The 17,412-nt window shown below is 42.1% G+C and overlaps 1 long non-coding RNA gene across 2 annotated transcripts; it reads left to right on the top strand.

Annotated features, from left to right (window-relative positions):
- The first annotated feature begins 3,686 nt into the window (after window positions 1–3,686).
- LOC310767430 lies at window positions 3,687–12,787 on the top strand. Of its 2 annotated transcripts, none has more exons than XR_014550888.1 (3): window positions 3,687–4,244; window positions 11,412–11,613; window positions 12,660–12,787. It is a non-coding gene; the product is annotated as an uncharacterized lncRNA (long non-coding RNA). The 2 variants fall into 2 exon arrangements; XR_014550889.1 differs by lacking the exon at window positions 12,660–12,787 and adding an exon at window positions 11,943–12,008.
- The last annotated feature ends 4,625 nt before the right edge of the window (window positions 12,788–17,412 follow it).

Genomic DNA, 17,412 nt, shown 5'->3' with positions numbered 1-17,412 from the left:
TCAAATTCCTTCTGTGTAGGAATGAGCATGGCAGTGGCTGATGTACAGTCAAACCTTGGTTGTTGAATGTAATCCATTCCGGAAACCCGTTTGGCTTCCGGAATGTTCAACAACCAAGGCGCAGCTTCCAATTGTTTGCAGGAGCTTGCCGCACTCAAGTGGAAGCTGCGCCGGACGTTCGGCTTCTGAAAAGCGTTCGAAAACCAGAGCATTTACTTCTGGGTTTTCAGCGTTTGGGAGCCCAAAATGTAGGCATTTGGGATTCGATGTTTGGCTGTAGTTGTATTTTTTCCCATTGATGAGGTAGATGATGGGAAATGGGAAATGTGTATGCATCATTTTGTGGCCCTGTCTCTTTTTCTGCTCATCCAGAAGTTTGCAGAATATAAAGCTATATTTATGCACACACATCTTCCAGGGCGTTTAGTGTGATTCAGTTGATGGTGTTGTGTTTTACACCACCTAGGTAATTTTTCATTTAAATGTGGTCTATAAAGGATTTTAATAAATAAACAGCAAGAATGAAAATCTTGAATCAGTGTCAGCTCTTGGGCTTCCGAGAAGATAATCAAAATTGCAAGACCAGCCCTCCTCCATCTGTGCTGACTGTTAGCAAAATGATTCTGGGAGTTGCCCTAGTGCTATTCTGGAAGCCAAAGGGAAGGATAAAAATCTATTTGTTCTTTTACTTATGTCAATGAATGAATGCCAAAAATAAATGTGCAACGGATGCTAGAAGATAGAGAGTGTGAAGGAAGAGCTCCAGGATGTTCTTTATTTTGGACACATATTGATTGATGCAGGAATCCATATGAGCTCCAGAAGATTGACCTACCCCATTGACCTAAATGGGAAGAGACCCCGTACACACTGGACAATGTGCAGATATTATAGTCTGCACCATAGAGGTGAATGTGGTAGCCTTTCTGAGAGGCTACATTTGCAAGCTCTCAACACACATTGGTTTGCGGGGGGAGGGGGGGATTCACTCTGAATCATATTAAGCCAGTGTTGTTTATTCACTTTCCCATAGTATTCTTTGTGCATTAACTTTCAACACTTGTCTTCCTTGGACAAATTCTACCACAAATACAAGTGTCTTTATGATGCAGTAGCCAAATCTCCTACACATCTGTTCAACAGAGGCCCATGGTTCAGCCTGGATCAGAGAATGCTTAAGGGGAAAGATGAGGCTAGAGTAGACATGACCACTAGGGAGGCTGGCCAAGAATAAAGATGGCTTGAGAAAGTGGGGCAAAGTAGGCTATGCAGGGGAAAGTGAGGAACTGGGAAAACGCAGGCTGGTAAAAACATGGAACTCAAGAAAAGGCGAATCCAATGAGAAACTAGCCGTAGCCAGTGCTTTTTTTCCTGGGGGGAGACACAGGGGTCCGCATTCCCCTAAACATTTTGTTAATCTAAGTTTGGTCTCATTGAGGGCCAGTATTTCAATATGTAGGAAAATGAGATTATCCCTAAACATTTTTTTTAGGGGAAAAAGCACTGGCTGTAGGATCTTATGCCTGGAAATGATGTGCATTGTTTGGAGAAATCAAGTACACGGGCCAAAAAGGTTTGAATGGCTGAGAACCAGTGCTTTTTTCTGGGGGGACGCTGGGGTATGCATACCCCTAAACATTTTGTGAATCTTTGTACTTTTGTCCATTTACTGTACAGTGGTACCTCAGATTACAAACACCTCTCGTTACAAACAATTTGGGTTACAGACTCCGCTAACCCGGAAGTAGTACCTCGGGTTAAGAACTTTACCTCAGGATGAGAACAGAAATCGCACGCCGGTGGTGCAGCGGCAGAGGAAGGCCCCATTAGCTAAAGTGTTACCTCAAGTTAAGAACGGTTTCAGGTTAAGAACGGACCTCCGGAACGAATTAAGTTCGTAACCAGCAGTACCACTGTATTTATTTTTCCTGATTTGAACTATAAAATGGTGGTTTTCTTGAGTCAAAATGAGAGTACCCTTAAACATTGTTTTAGAAAAAAAGCATTGCTGAGAATTATGGGCCAAAGAGCCCAGGGAAGAAAAGGATCATGAACTTGAGACTATATACTGTGACAGGAGGATTCTCTCAGTTGTAGCAATAAACCTACTGCAGGCATCTGATCTGGCAACCCTAACTAGAGGCAATGCATCTGTTAGAAACATGTAGCAGCTAAATTTCACATAACAATTTGAACTAATCAGCCAAATCTTTGGCAGCAGGTTTCTAGTTTATCTCCCGAGATGCCCTTCCATCACCCTGACAAAAAATGTGTCTCCAGCACCCATTGTAATGGATACAGGAACATCCTTAGGAGAGCTGTAGGCCCTTGTCTGTATTCTTGTGTTTTGAAATTAGGCTCCAGAATGGGTGAGCTTGATCCATATTGCTAAGGGCAGAGAACTATCCTGCAAATCACTGGTCTTCCGCCGGTAGGTCAGGAGCCACTAGTGGGTCACAGCCTGATTCAAAGTGGGTCACAACAGGAGCACTACCGCCAGGCAAATATATGGTTAAAAAAATAATAATTTGAAATGCATCCCCAAATACATGTTTGGGTTAAAAGTGGGTTGAAGATAGGTTGAAGATAACCTGCTGAAAATGCAATCATCTACATTGTAGATTCTTGTTCTGGTTAACTTGCTCAGAAGTAGCCAGTGGATAGGCTTGTGCCAACCTTAGCTTTTTGGAACTGCTGTGGGAAAAGATTAAAAAAAAATGGTATGCAGAAATGTTAACTAAGATGGCTAAGAGTGGTGCTTGGCAGCAAATTACGCTTTATAGTGGAGCTATCTAGTACGATCTTTATAAAACAGGCCTTCTTGGGTTAAGGAAAGGTCACATGCTATACAAAGTTTGAAGGCACAGGGTGTATTACTCAAGGCTTTCCCTCCTGTGTATAGTAAACATTATTTGAACCCTTATTATTAAGACCATGCCAGAATTCAAAAGATTAAATAAGGAAGATGCAATTATGAGCTAAATAATAAACAGAGCAGATTCAGTTCCTGTTGCATTTTTTGCTTTCCTGCCATTGTTTAATATATGGCTTTTATACAAAGAGCAGCTTAGGTCAGCTACTATAAATTATGCTTTTAGTACAATGGTAATCCAGTAAAATTATTTCAAAGCTTGATCAAAGAGATTCAAAAGTCCCCTCTAAACTTTTCCATATTAAAGGGGGTGGAGACTCATTTTGAAGCCTTAACTGTTTCAGTTTGGTCCAATAATTTTTGGTGCAATCCTGACAATATTGAAATGTATGCCCTATGTTTGGAAAGACATGATATGGGCAGATTTATTTGAAGCCTATGGGGAACTTATACCAGCTGATGCTTTTAAAGACACTCATTAAGACTCCTGTCTTAAGGCATCACACTGGAAGTGCTGAACCGTGTTTACTCTTACAGGAACAAGACTGAAGCTTGGGCTCACATGCTCCTATCTCCCCTCTCCTCTCTCAGTTTGGCTGTACTGAAGGAGAAAAGATTGAGACTGGGGAGTGTGCAAGCATTTTTGGAAAGCACATCATGCTTTACATTCATTCAAACAATGCTATTAAGTTGATGGGAAAATGGGAGGGAAAATAATGTTAATTGCAACATAATAACATAGGCATTAGTTTATTGTGTTTAATTTATTTATTTCATTAAAATTATACACTGCTTGGTTATTTATAGAAAAAAACTCAAAGCTGTTTACAAAAAGATAAAACAAGAAAATTATCAAGAAGAAATTGCAACTGTTTAAAATGTCCAAAAAGTTAAAGTATTAAATCGGGTTGAAAAGTCACATCAGCTTTCTAAGCCCCTGGGTAGGCTTGTTTAAATAAGAATGTTTTTCTGCAGTTGCGGAAAAGAATACAGCAAATGCAGCTGCTTGATATTTAATAAAACAACTGTAAGCAACCATTTCTCAAACAACACTCTATCATAGCAAAGCAATGCAGATTGGGGGCAACACTATGCAAAAATACACACACATTCAGTTCTCAGTGGCTGGAATTGGCAGAGGCTGTCATGACTCCAGAATCAAGCAGTGATCAAGATTCCAGAAGCTGCAGAGTCACCAGCTAAGGAGCCATATTCTGAGCCTAGTGACCAGAGGGCCACTACATCAGAGGCACCTTGGACCAGATCTCACCGCACTCAGGTCTCTCAAGCACCTTCCTCTGAGCCTCAGGTGTGCCTCCCAGCCTACATTGTGATTCCAGCAGTGCAAGGAGTGCACAAGACAAGAGCCCAGGTAGCATAGACCTGCCCATCAACAGACCAGAGGCTTGGTCCTTTAAGGAAGCTAGGAGAGGTGGACTGGAGGCAGAGGTTGAAAAGGCCTTTGACCTTTAGCCTTTGTTTGGGCAAGTTGCTCACTCAGAGCTGTCTATGGTGCTTCAAGCCCTGCCCCTTCACCGAACTGGAACAGGGCAGAGACAAGGACATGGTGTTTGGTGCTGCTTCACCAGCACTTTCCCAGCAGGCAAAGCAGTTCTCTCTCCCCACCCTATGGATCAACTTTCACAGGTGGGTGGGACCACCCACCCATCAAACACTGGGTGGCATGATGACATCCAATGATTGGCAGGTGGATAGCCTTACCCATGTCAAAGTTGGCCTGCAGGATGGGAGGAGATAAGGATCTGGCCCAGGGGGATGGGGATGTTCCTGCATCCACCTTAAATAAAAGGGCTAGAGATCAATTAATTTTTATCGAAAACTAGAAATTTATAGACTGGACCTGAAAGATATTTGGAAAGTTAGCTCCTTTCTCTGGTGGCTGAAGCCTTGAGCTGTTGTAATAAGCAGTAATACTCATTTCCTGGAAGTGTTTGAGTTTTGCATGTTTTATCACAAACTGTAATCCCATATCCTGCTTTATAACATGAGATAGGGTAGTTCTAATGTTTAGGCCACCCTTTCGGGTGCAACCGAGCCAAAGTTAAACTTGTTACACACCACTGATAGCCATTTGAGAGAGTTAACATGTACTTAACCCTCTTAATAACAGTATCAGAAAATTAATGTGTTTTATTTACTTAGTCAACCGAGGGACAGCTTACTATATAAGAAATATCTCAAAGTGGTTTGCAATTAGGGGTCAAGGATTCTAAATCAGCAAGGAGACAAGGACTCTAGAACATACTGTAGGCTCAATGCATATATACAAATTATATAAGTAGTCAACAAATAAAATTATTTAATAAATACTCGTATTTGCAATTGCAAATGTAAAAGCTGGAGTTTAAATATATATATACGCAGGCTATAAAATTATACAAATAACAAGCAGTTCTATCCAGAGATCAATCATCAAAAAATACTGTTTTTCAGTCTCTGAAACATGCTACAGATAATAATAATAATAATAATAATAATAATAATAATAATTACTTTATTAATTAAATTAATTAAATACCCTTCATCTGTAGATCTCAGGGCAGTTCACAACATAATTACAATATGAAAAACACAAAATACATAATAAAAATAAGAACAGAAGCAAACTAATAACCCGCCCTCCCACAACACATTTAAATGGGCATTGGATGTCAGTCAGCTAAAGGCCTGGTTGAAATGGAAAGTTTTTGCTTGGTGCCTAAAGGTGAAGGTGTCAGCTGAACCTCCCTGGGGAGAGCATTCCACAAATGGGGAGCTAGAGCTTTCCGGATGGCAAAAGGAGAAGCTTCCAGAGAACACCTTTCCCAACACTGACCCACACAGTCATCAGGACCGTTGGATGAGACTTGGTTGACTGGGCCTCAACTTGCAGTCTGCCAACTAGCAGCAACACAGAAGTGGTCCTTCTCCATGGTAACACCTATTTTATATCCAGTGTGGGGAACCTTTATCAGCCCAACGGCCACATTTTCTTCTGGACAATGTTCTGGGAACACATGCAAGTGGCAGGAGGAGCCAGAAGCAAAAGTGAGTGGAGCAGTTAATGTGAATTTGTACAATAGGTCAGTTTCTACACATGTGAACACGCCCCTCTATATCCTCCATCCAAGTCAGCAAGAGGCATTCCAAGTTCAAGAAAACTTTCCAGCCCGCCAAAAGTACTAAACGAGGGTTTGAAGCAAGACTAGTAAGGGGTTTGACCTGGGAGAGTCCCATGGGCCAGCTAGAAAGGCTTGGAGGGACATGAAGTACATACGGTAGTTTAAATTTAAATTGTAATTTAAATTCTCATTGTTATTGATACAAAATACCTTTTGCTTTAGGGCATGGGTAGGCAAACTAAGGCCCGGGGGCCGGATCCGGCCCAATCACCTTCTAAATCAGGCCCACGGACGGTCCGGGAATCAGCATGTTTTTACATGAGTAGAATGTGTGCTTTTATTTAAAATGCATCTCTGGGTGATTTGTGGGGCATAGGAATTAGTTCATTCCCCCCCCCAATATAGTCCAGCCCCCCACAAGGTATGAGGGACAGTGGACCAGCCCCCTGCTGAAAAAGTTTGCTGACCCCTGCTTTAGGGTCACCAATCTAAGCAATAGACGTTGCTATACATAATTTCATATCTGTAATAATAATTTTGGTATATATAAGTTGACACAACTTTGTTAATATAGTCAGAAACATTTACTGGAGTGCTTATTGTTTTATTTTTCATTTGATGTAATTGTTGCATGTCGTGTGCTCTAATCTAAACCAAGATAGCTCAGTGCAACCACGTCAAACAGTTTAAAGATGAAAATGAATAAAAACTATGAAATGAAGGGAAGGCAAAAAGGAAGGGAAGAGGGAACAGGAGAGGGAAGGGAAGGGAAAGGAAGGCTTGGAGGGCTGCATTGTACCTCTGGGTCTGAGATTCCCTGCTTTATATGTTAATAACAAGACCTTGAACATGACTCCATTACTAATAGGTAGACAGTGCAGTTCATTGAAGACCAGTGTAATAGGTGTGGCCAGATCCCCCAGTCTGTACCGTCCCTAGCCACCAAATTCTTCACTAGCTACAGCTCCCAAATCATGACCAAGGATTGTCCCACACAGAATGCCATGAGGTTACCAGTGCATGGAACACAGTGGCCAAGCTGTCCCTGTTCAAGAAAGGCTACTGTTGGCCTAGCAACCAAAGCTGGCCTTGGGTGCTCCTTGCCACTGAGGTAATCTGAACTTCTAATGGCAGTAGGATCATTCCAGGAGCACCCCCAAACTACTTTTTTCTTTCTTTCAGAGGGGATGCAATCCTGTCTGCAGCAAATAAAAATTTTGATTCTCGGATCTCACCCCAGAATCCCCATTATAGAGAAATGTGCATCTTATGCATGTCTACTCAGAAATAGGCCATATGAGATTTAATGGCTCTTACTCCCATGTAATTGCACTGAAGCCGCCTTTTCTCATTCAAAGCAATGGGGCTTAAGTCTTTCATTTCGACTACATTGCATCCTTTGCTACACTCCCATTTCTAGTCACTCTTGGGCTAGATTTAGCCTTGGTCATCTGCTGTTATCTGCGCCGATGCATGGACAGGGCATTGTGCAACCATGTCAAAACAAAACGAAGTGTCCAGGCAGGAGGACGGAGGGTATGTCAGACCACATCTACAAAGGCCACGCAACTCTGTCAGGGTGATTCCAGGCAGGCTGTTTAGAAATGCTGAAATGAAATGAAACTAAGTCAATTAAGTGATACCAACCGAGGTTCAGGGTTTAATTGAGGGCCTAAGGTGAAGCCAATGACCATTAACTCCAGTCGGTCATTAATTCACAAAGAAATATCCTTGGCTGAGGTTATTCCTATTATAACGCAGCTTAAGCACTTCCGCTTCTAGAAAAATAGTTTTGCTTTTTGCCCCTTGTGCTGATGGAGAGGGAGGAGGGAGTAATGTTGAGAGGAAAGTGGCCTGTGGCCTGGTTACTACTCTCCCGGAAAATGAATACACTTTGGCCAATCATATCGTATTTTTAGTTCACATGCTTGATGGCAGCAATAGAACTGCGTCTGTGCTCAGTCAAAATCTATTACCCATTGCATTTTTAATTAACATTTAACAATTAAATGACTTTAAATGACTTCTAACTCTGCAAACTTTTCTAATAAAATGAAAGTGTGACAGGATAAGTACTGCAAGTTCATACCGTAAGATAAATTCTAATGGCGATAATGATTTGCGTGGTGCAGGTCCCTGCCATTAACATAAATCCTGGGTTATATACCAAAATCATTAAGCAAAAAATGCAAATCACACAAACTTCAATAAGATTAGAACTGTGAGTGATTAGTTTGGCTAATCAACCAAAGAAAATGCTTTCTTGGTTCTATTTTAAGTCTGTTAAAGCTCACATTGGAAACTGTGCATGGTTTCTAATGACCTGATGGTTTTCATGGCATCATTTTGTAACCCTCCCTCTATTAGAAGGCTGGCACATGATTTGTTTCTTATGTTTCATTCCTTGCCGACTTGTAGACTGCAATTGTATGGAATATTTAATATTCCATACTAATAGTGTTAAGGGTAGAAATCATAACAGCCCTATTCCTATGAGACACTGCAAAGACATATGACAAGGCTGTATACCTAGCCTGTGGAGAAGTGACGCTTGAAGAGTGGGGGAAGATCAAAGAAATAAAATGGAAGCACCCCTCCCTGATCATTATAACAAAGCCAATCTCCCATCTGCCTTTCCAGCCCTTGTTAATTGTGTTTATGCATATATATATATAGGCAGAAAAGAGCAGCAGCCTGGGGATTTGTCTCAGAGCAGGTGTTCTGTGTCTAAGAAGTTGTTTAGGAGTAAGCATGGAGTTGTTTGTGTGAATTGTCTGAAAACACCAGCAGAGGGCAGGAGGCAAGAATTCTACAAGCAAGCTGGTCTTTGACTTCTAAAACTAATTCTATTGACATTAAGATCCTTAGTTGTTTATTCTGCAGTATCCCCATTGTTTTCGGTGGGGCTATTTAAAAAAGACACTTTGGGGATTCAAGGCTAGCCTCCCATCCAACTCTGTGCAATATCTCAACGTAAATGTTTTTTTCCAAACACTTCAGAACACAGTTATATGTCTCTTGGAACAAACTATGTACAGTTTCAGGCACATCCAATATGTGTTCGACCATGCATGCATCACGTCGAACCTGGAAGTGACCCCAAAACGTCACAAAAACGTCACAAAAAGGGGCAGAATGGGGCAGGGTGGGGGCAGAATGGGGTGTTTGCAGGGTTTTTCAATGGTGTTTCAAATATACGCAATTTCACTTAAATGCGCGGTAACTTGCAACGTAACCCCTGCGTAAATTAGGAGTTGCCTGTAGTGGCTTTAGAAAACAAATGATTCAGTCTTAGGGAATTTTTTATGTCAACTCTTCACAGGGTTACCTCACAGAGTCTTTGTGACATTTTAGCAGATGTTATCAATGATGAGAAACAGCACTGGAAATCACTTTGATACGATGGTGTCCTACATGTCAGATTGCCCTAAGGTTTGTGCACAACGAGACGTATCTGAGCACATCACAAGAGCTATGCTGGCCAGAGGAAGGCCAGCTACAATTAGGAATAAGAACTGGGGCTGTCAATCAGATGCTCCAGAGGTTTCTTCTAGATAGGAATGACCTCTGCTGGTTCCTCATCCATGTATACAGCAGGCAGAAATCATGGCGGAATTCTCATTGTGGAATCCCCAAAAATGCCTTCTGGGGTAGAATCCCATGAAAATGCTTCCTTTGGGACACTTCCCATGTTGCTATGTTAGACTCAAGGCAATGAAAGAACAACTTGAGAAGCAGCCATTCAGATGAGCATAACATTTCAATTATCATTAGTATCTTAAATCTTTATTCTGTGACTTTGAAGCTGTTCCTGCTGTGGGACTCACCTAGAATCATTGGCTGCAGAATTTCAGCTTGGCAACTCTATCCACAAACCAGGAAAACTGGAACATTTGGATTTAGACTAATTTAATCCCACTGAAGTCAATGGTCACATGGAATCAATGGTGCTAAATGAGCTGGAGTCCATGCACTGCGTCTTAATCGGTTTTAGATTGCAGTCTTACAGCACAATCAAGTGAACATTAGGCACACTTAAGTCCTGTTGGAATTAGCGGGATTTGAGTGGGCCTAAATTTCTCTGGACTGCACCCTTAGGGTCTAATCTTTCTATTACTTTACATAATTGGGTTGCTTGTCTTGAAGACTTCTGAAAGAGATGAAAGGTGCTGACTTAGCTTCTGAGCCACGTTGCTTAGCCAATTCACACCTGTGGAGTGGTGCTGTGTATCAATACAGCCTGGGCAGGGAAGATGGTCCCTTGCGAAGTTGTGATTAATAGGTGCATATAGGCATGTTACAGAACTGTGTTATGGTTATAAGCTCATCAATATATGGTTATAAAATATAGTTATAAGCAGTTCCCTGATCTTTTGGACTCTCTAATAATATAACAATTGATTAGCCATTTATTAAAAACATTAAGTGTTCATTAGATCTTCATAAATGAAAAATTTAAAAGGTGTCTGTAACAGTTTCAGAAGAGATAAATATTTATTAAATGCTATAAAGACCTGTAATAATGAACCTCGTGACATGCTTCAAGAGATCACAAGTGTTTTAATGTCAAAATTTGGCTTGGTTTTCTAGTGATCCCATATTAGAATCTCGTATTCGTTGGTTTAATTCCAGAACAAATCAACTAGGGCAGTGGACATTGTGGTCAGAAGAGGTGGGAAGAAGAATAAGGAAAGTTTAGATAGGAGGCTGGAGAGAGAGAGAGAGAGAGAGAGAGAGAGAGAGAGAGAGAGAGAGAACAATGCATATCTTGCTGTGATTCAAACTATCACATTCTGAATGAGCTCGTAAACAGTACTAGCTTGGCTTAAACGCAAGATAGTATCTTAGCAACTTACCCAGAACTGTTTCTGGAAAAACGGGGGATTCTGAGGGCTAGGATTTTACAACCATCAAAAGTTTGGGGGGAGGGGGACAGGAGTCGAATCTCAGCACCCAGGAAACAGCCCTGTTTGCTCCCTGTCCATTCAGGTCCTCATCTCTGATCCCACTAAAGCAGCAGCCACATAAAATCAACTTAAGTAATTCTAGGAGAGTCTGACCCACAGCCTGGCCCCCTTCTGCTTAGATAGCTGGAGTCTCTTCAGGTTTGGGATCTGGAGTTTAGTGGTTGGGATGAGAAGAAGGAACACTCATGGGAAAACATCAGGACAGGCAATGATGGCACTGCATCAGATCTGCTTAAGAGACAAACTGCATTAGGCTCCTTCCTAAGTTGTCATCTACAGCAGCCTATGAGAGGAGAGAGGAGACTGAAGGGCCTCTCCAGCAGCTCTGCTGAAAAAGCAACAATTTTTTTTGATCCTCTGGAAAATATGCCTTTACTTCTGTTCACTAAGTGTCTGAGTTTGTTTTTCTCCCTGATATTCTCCCCCCCCCCTTTGTTTCATGTCTCTTAGATTGTGAACCTGAGGCTAGTGATTGTCTTCCCACTGATATCAGTAATCTGCTTTGAGAGTCTTTTATCGGCAGAAAAGCAGCATAAAAATGCCAGTCGTCATCACCGTCATCGTCATTACCATCATCTATTTGACCCACCTTTTGACCTCTTCCGTCCCAGATTCATGCTGCCTAACCTATATTGTTTTTGCTTCTTTTAAGGTACTCCTTTAAAAAAAAAAGTTTTGATCTTTTTGAGGAGCGCACACACACCTTTGGGTCAGGCATGCTGGGCAGGTGAGGAAGGAACTGAATGGAAATGGATGCGTGAAATTATCAAAATACCGAGAAGGGATAGGGGAAATTATGCATGCGCATCCATTACAAGGGAACATATGTAAGTAAGGCTTGCCAAAGGGGCAGGGGAGGAAGGGCAGGCAACCAAGCATGGCGGGCAGACACTGAAGAAAGAGCGAAGTTACTTTCTCTTTAAAAGATGACACCTCGATCGACTATCCAATAGCTTAAAGAAGCCTTGTTCTTCTCTGCAGGGAATAGGACACCTGTGTAATGACCCGGGAAGGTCTTACCCTGCTTGATTGAGGAGGACTCGCCCCTGCTGCTTTCCCCTTGATTGAGGAAAGGGCAGCTGCTACTGAGGTCTCTGGTGATGGTGGGCCTTTCCGTCTGTCCTCCTTGGGGACCCCACAGGTTGTCTCCAGCCATGGTGATGTTGACTGGCGGAGCTCTACCTCGTTTCAAAAATAGACACGATTGCAAGATTCATTGTGGAAAGACTTTGTGTTGAAGGGAGGGGGCATGAAGTATCGGGGGTGGGAGAATGACACAGAGAGAAAGAGAAGATCTTTGCTCTTCCCCAGTGTATATCGTGTGTCGTTAGGCTCTGGAGTCACAAACAAATATGATTAAAAAGAGTTATTAGCACAAACAGCAAAGGAAATAGCTAAGCTGACTGCAAAAAATTAAATCAACACAGAACTGGTATGGCAGAAAGGGAATTAAAATTTGATTTAGGGGAATTATTTGTAGCACAACATTAGAAGTCAGTAAGCTAATTCCAAAATCTGCACTTCCTTAAAAACGGAGGGAATTTATTTTCAACATGATCTTATTGTAATTATCAGTATGATTCACTGCCTGCATGAGTACACGAGCCAGCGATGAAATCCATGCAATGTCAAGAAGGCTTATCTCTTCCCCTGCCATCTTTGGTTTCTTTCTCTCTCTCCTTCTGTGCCTGTGTGAAGAAGAGAAAGAAGACTGCAAAGTGCCTTGCTGAGTATAAAAGCAATATTTCTTGAAATCTACTTTTCGAGCTATCTCTGGATTCCGATCTTCCCACTGTTTTGAGCCTGCAAATCTGAGACTTTTGGAAGAACTTCTAGAATTCACGCCTAAACAATCACCCTATGAGAACTCAAGTTGATAAACCAAGGTGAATCTTTCTTCATTGCTGGTTGAAAACTAATCTAATATTAATACCTGATTTTTCATTTTTGAATGGGTGTTATGGAGCTGAATTAGCTCAGAAACAGGCAAGAAACTTTCCCACAACAGACATTATTTCTTTTGCCCTACGCCACTCCTGGCCAAACACTATTTATAAGGTTTTAAAACATTTTTAAAGCCTTGCAAACCCCAGTTACCACTTTCATCTCCCTTGAGTGGCTGGGAATGGGTGACTATAATCTGTCCCCAGACTCACTTTTTATTGATCTCCAGGGATTGTCTATTTATACAGCAAACTCCAGCAGGCATAAACATTAGGGACGTTGGGAATTGTAGTTCAGCAAAATCTGAAGGGCTAGGGTTTGCCTTTGCTGATTTAAATTATAGTATTTTCTTAATGTACATATGCATATATACTTTAGCATATGCAAATCTGTGCCCCCCCCCCTTTGTTATCTCTCTCTCTCTCTCCACTCTTCTTTCGTGATGTGCAAGTGACTAGCTAATATAAACACAATGTTCCAGTCTTCTAAACCATGGTTTGAGGGGTTGGTAATATGTTGTGGGTCATGTTCTTCCTTCTCCTCCTCTTTTGCTATTGTTCCCCATTTTCTTTTTTCTGGTTCTGCTTCTAACCATTATCAAGCCAACGATGCTTAGGGCAGGACTATGGTTTGCAATTCTCTTCAAGTTGCAGTTTCAAATAATGGTTTGGACATAATTCCTGGTTAGCACCCAGTATCATATCCCCACTCACAGCAAACTATGCTTAGGAAAGGGAGAGGAGAGAGTCAATAAGCACTGGGCACGTTTCCAAGCCTCTCAATCAAAATGGGACCATGACATCTGAATTGGTTGCATGGGCAATGGAGCTCTTGCTCAGGAACCCAGAAATGTCTCTGCTTGAGGCCTATGTTGAAAAGGGAGAAGTTAACCACATTCATAGCCCTTCAGCCATGAAGCAGCAACCCTGAACAAGGTTACCAGCTGTTCAGCTGGCCACTGTAGCTATGGCCATGTCATAGATACCTTCACCTGCTAATTCCAGCATATCAAGCTGCTATTAAAGTCTGGCAGCCCTAACATTGAGAATCTGGTGGGATGTCTGTTCACGTATGTCTGGACGTCAGATGTATCTACGCAGCTCAGCTAATTCCCTAAATATGTTACATCTGTACCCAAACTGTTAACTTAATTTCAATACCTCAGTTTAAGACGTGATCTTGATTCGTTCGTAGTGGGCCAAAAATACTTTCTGTGTGAAAGCCTGCTGGAAGCCTGCCATGATTTCTCTCCCCCCCACCACCACCACCACCCCACCACCACCAAATTTTCATTGTCTCTCCATTGTTCTCCTGTTTCCTCTTCCCCCTCACTTGGAATCCTCTCCAGGGGTCCAGATTGAGGGGCAGCTTGTGAAGCTTTCACAGTAGCTAACCACAGCCAACTTGCCAGGGCATTATGAAGTTTGTTTGTTTTTTAAGAAAAAAAGAATAAAATAAAAATGAATGTTTTCATTGTTTGGATTTTTTAATACTTTGTTGTGTTTTTTTATTCAAAATCTGTGCACTGCAGACAAAACAATTAGAAAATGCAAGCAATGCTCTCCGCAAACAACCCCAGGGTTAAATTCATTCCCAACATGGCTGTGGAGCAAGGTCCTCTCCACTAGCGTAAATCAAAATGGTTTGATTTACTGTGGTGACTAACACTGATTCATATGAACTGCAGATCAGCTCTACATATGTAGCTTTATTTTCCCCGCCTACCCCCCTGCACAAAGCTCTTAATATGTTTCTTTAGATTGTTCTCGAATTGCCATAAATACCATGCTACAGACACCACAAAAATAATGGCAAGTTGGAACACATCTGAGTGACATATAAAATTTGCTCTGTGGCAGATGAGCACCCTGGAGGTGCACAGGTTTGTCATAATATATAAGGAATCTTGGAGCTGATTAAATTATGTCTCTGTGCCAGTGTGTGTGTGTGTGTGTGTGTGAGCATTCAGGAGTATAACTGATTTGTTCCAGAGCTGATTTGTTCAAATGGATGATCTACAGCATATTGTGACATTATTTGGTTCATGTTTTCAAAGATCTCTTGATGGGGGCAGGGGGGTTGAGAGAGAAACCCAAAACGTAAATATCACATCATGAAAAGTGCCAAGTGATTCCCAAACAAGTGATGCCAAGTTACCAGCAGTAAACAACCAGATTCTCATGCCATCACCACTTTTATAAACTTTTTGAAACAAAACTAGAGGTTCTGTCTTTCTAACCAATATTCCGCTGACCTGAGGGACAAATAAAGAACGGGGGAGGGGAAGCAGAAAAATGAATTGTCTTGTAATAATATTGTTGCACACCATCCCAGTCTCCAAGCCGTGCAAGATTCCAGGGGTTCAAGATGCTAACCCAGGGCTCCGTTTCCTGGGAATAAGGGACAGCAGAGACTGTGGTGTCTTTATGATATAGGATTTATTTGCACATATATACAACCTGAGCCTGTGGGACAGGGGTGGCGCTGTGGGTTAAACCACAGAGCCTAGGACTTGCCGATCAGAAGGTCGGCGGTTTGAATCCCCGCAACAGGGTGAGCTCCCATTGCTTGATCCCTGCTCCTGCCAACCTAGCAGTTTGAAAGCACGTCAAAGTGCAAGTAGATAAATAGGTACTGCTCCAGTGGGAAGGTAAACAGCATTTCCGTGTGCTGCTCTGGTTCGCCAGAAGCGGCTTAGTCATGCTGGCCACATGACCCGGAAGCTGTACGCCGGCTCCCTCGGCCAATAAAGTGAGATGAGCGCTGCAACCCCAGAGTCGGCCACGACTGGACCTAATGGTCAGGGGTCCCTTTACCTTTACCTTTACAACCTGAGCCTAGGATGGAGGGGCTCACTCACAGCATTAGCTCACAGATTCTGCTTCTCCCATCATCATAGCCATAGATTCAAGCAGAAATCAAGCATGGCTCTCCCTCTTTGGCTTCTGCCTGCTTCTAACTTTCATCTCTCTCACACAACTCTATTGTCCTTCAATCTAACTATTTGCTTTCTGGCGCAGAGTCACTTCCTTTGTTCCCCTAATGACCCATACTTAGGAGACCATTATGGCCCTTGCCTGGCCATATTAAACAAGGGGCTCCTTCATTGATTTTAACCCTTGCTGGATCCAGGAATTAGAAGGGACTCAGGCATGCTGCCTATGCTGCCCCCTCCAAATTCACAACACAATTCATTCTTAGTTCAGTGCTGAGAGGATAGTCTTGAAGGGGTGAAAGCTCCTGGAGATTCATGGGGCTGGCCAAAGTGAAGGCCACCTCTTTAGCTACATTCTCATTTTCCAGACCAGACTAGCTTTGATTCATTATTAGTCACATCTTGCTTGTTCTCACTTTCTTTCTGTTTCCCTCTCTTAACTCTACTCCCCATAGAGAGATAAACAACACAGATTATTATTTTTTTACCAGTAGAACCTCTGTTGGGACGCAATGAACATAATGCTTCCTCCATCAATCCAGCTGGGCAAAAGCATCTGAGAGGCATTTAGATGAAGGCCAATGAAGGGTGTCACCTGGGAAGAATCCTGAGGGCAGGACAAAGAAGCCTGGAAGTCCACATTCAGCCTGTGGGTCAAAGCCCCCACCGGTTTGAACACTCAAAATCCCAAGGTACATCCTGTTTGTACTTTTTGATTTTGAAACCTATCGGATAGTGTGGTTTTTTTTTATTCGTTCAGTCTAGCAAGGTACAAGAAGCATGCAGAGAGTAGTTCTAAAGGGTAGAAAACAAAAATTGGCATTCTGACTACTGCTTCTCATTATACTGGGGCCTTTCTGGGTCTTTTCATTTAAACTCCATTTTGACTTGAATACAGTTACTGTGGATTCTTGTGGAGGTGTTTATGGATTTTGCATTTGGCTTGCTTTGTGGTTGTGTTTTGAAACTATTTACAATGTTTGTACCGGAAGTCTGTTGTGCAAGCAAAACTGCAACATTGGACACAATCCATTGTCTCTTTGCAACTTTTAAATTGGTTGCTAAGTCGTGCCCAGAAGGAGAGTCAGAAGTGGTTGACCATTCTGGTTGGCTTTGTGCTTTTAGCCTGCATTTCACTATTATAGCATGTGGGACAGTGATATACACAATGGACAAATGGAGACAAATAATGAAGCTAAACACCACTGGCTTGGGTAAAATTTGGGAAACAGTAAACTTTCTGATCCAAGTGTATCCACTGGGATCATGTGAATAATATGTAGACATTTTCTAAGCAGTCCTAGTAAGGTGTCAGAAAACCATTATATCCAGATAAAGATTCTGTCCCATCTCATTTCAGTGTCCAGCAGGAAACGGCACATGAAACTGGAAAATATGAGTTGGGGGGTTGCTTGGTCTCAGTTGGGAAAGTTACGTACGTCTGAAACAGGGGGTAGGAAACCCAGCCTATAACTTTGGCTGTGCAAGCTCTCTTGATGAGGCCTGTCAGAAGCTTGTTACACTGAAATGAATGCTCCTTGGCTGTCTTTTTGCTCCTTATTGAAAAGAAAG

This window comes from Podarcis filfolensis, assembly GCF_964270895.1.
Source record: "Podarcis filfolensis genome assembly, chromosome: 1".
In the NCBI taxonomy this organism is placed as follows: Eukaryota; Metazoa; Chordata; class Lepidosauria; order Squamata; family Lacertidae; genus Podarcis; species Podarcis filfolensis.
The sequence above is the reverse complement of the archived record's forward strand: the minus strand, read 5'-3'. Positions and strand labels throughout refer to the sequence as shown.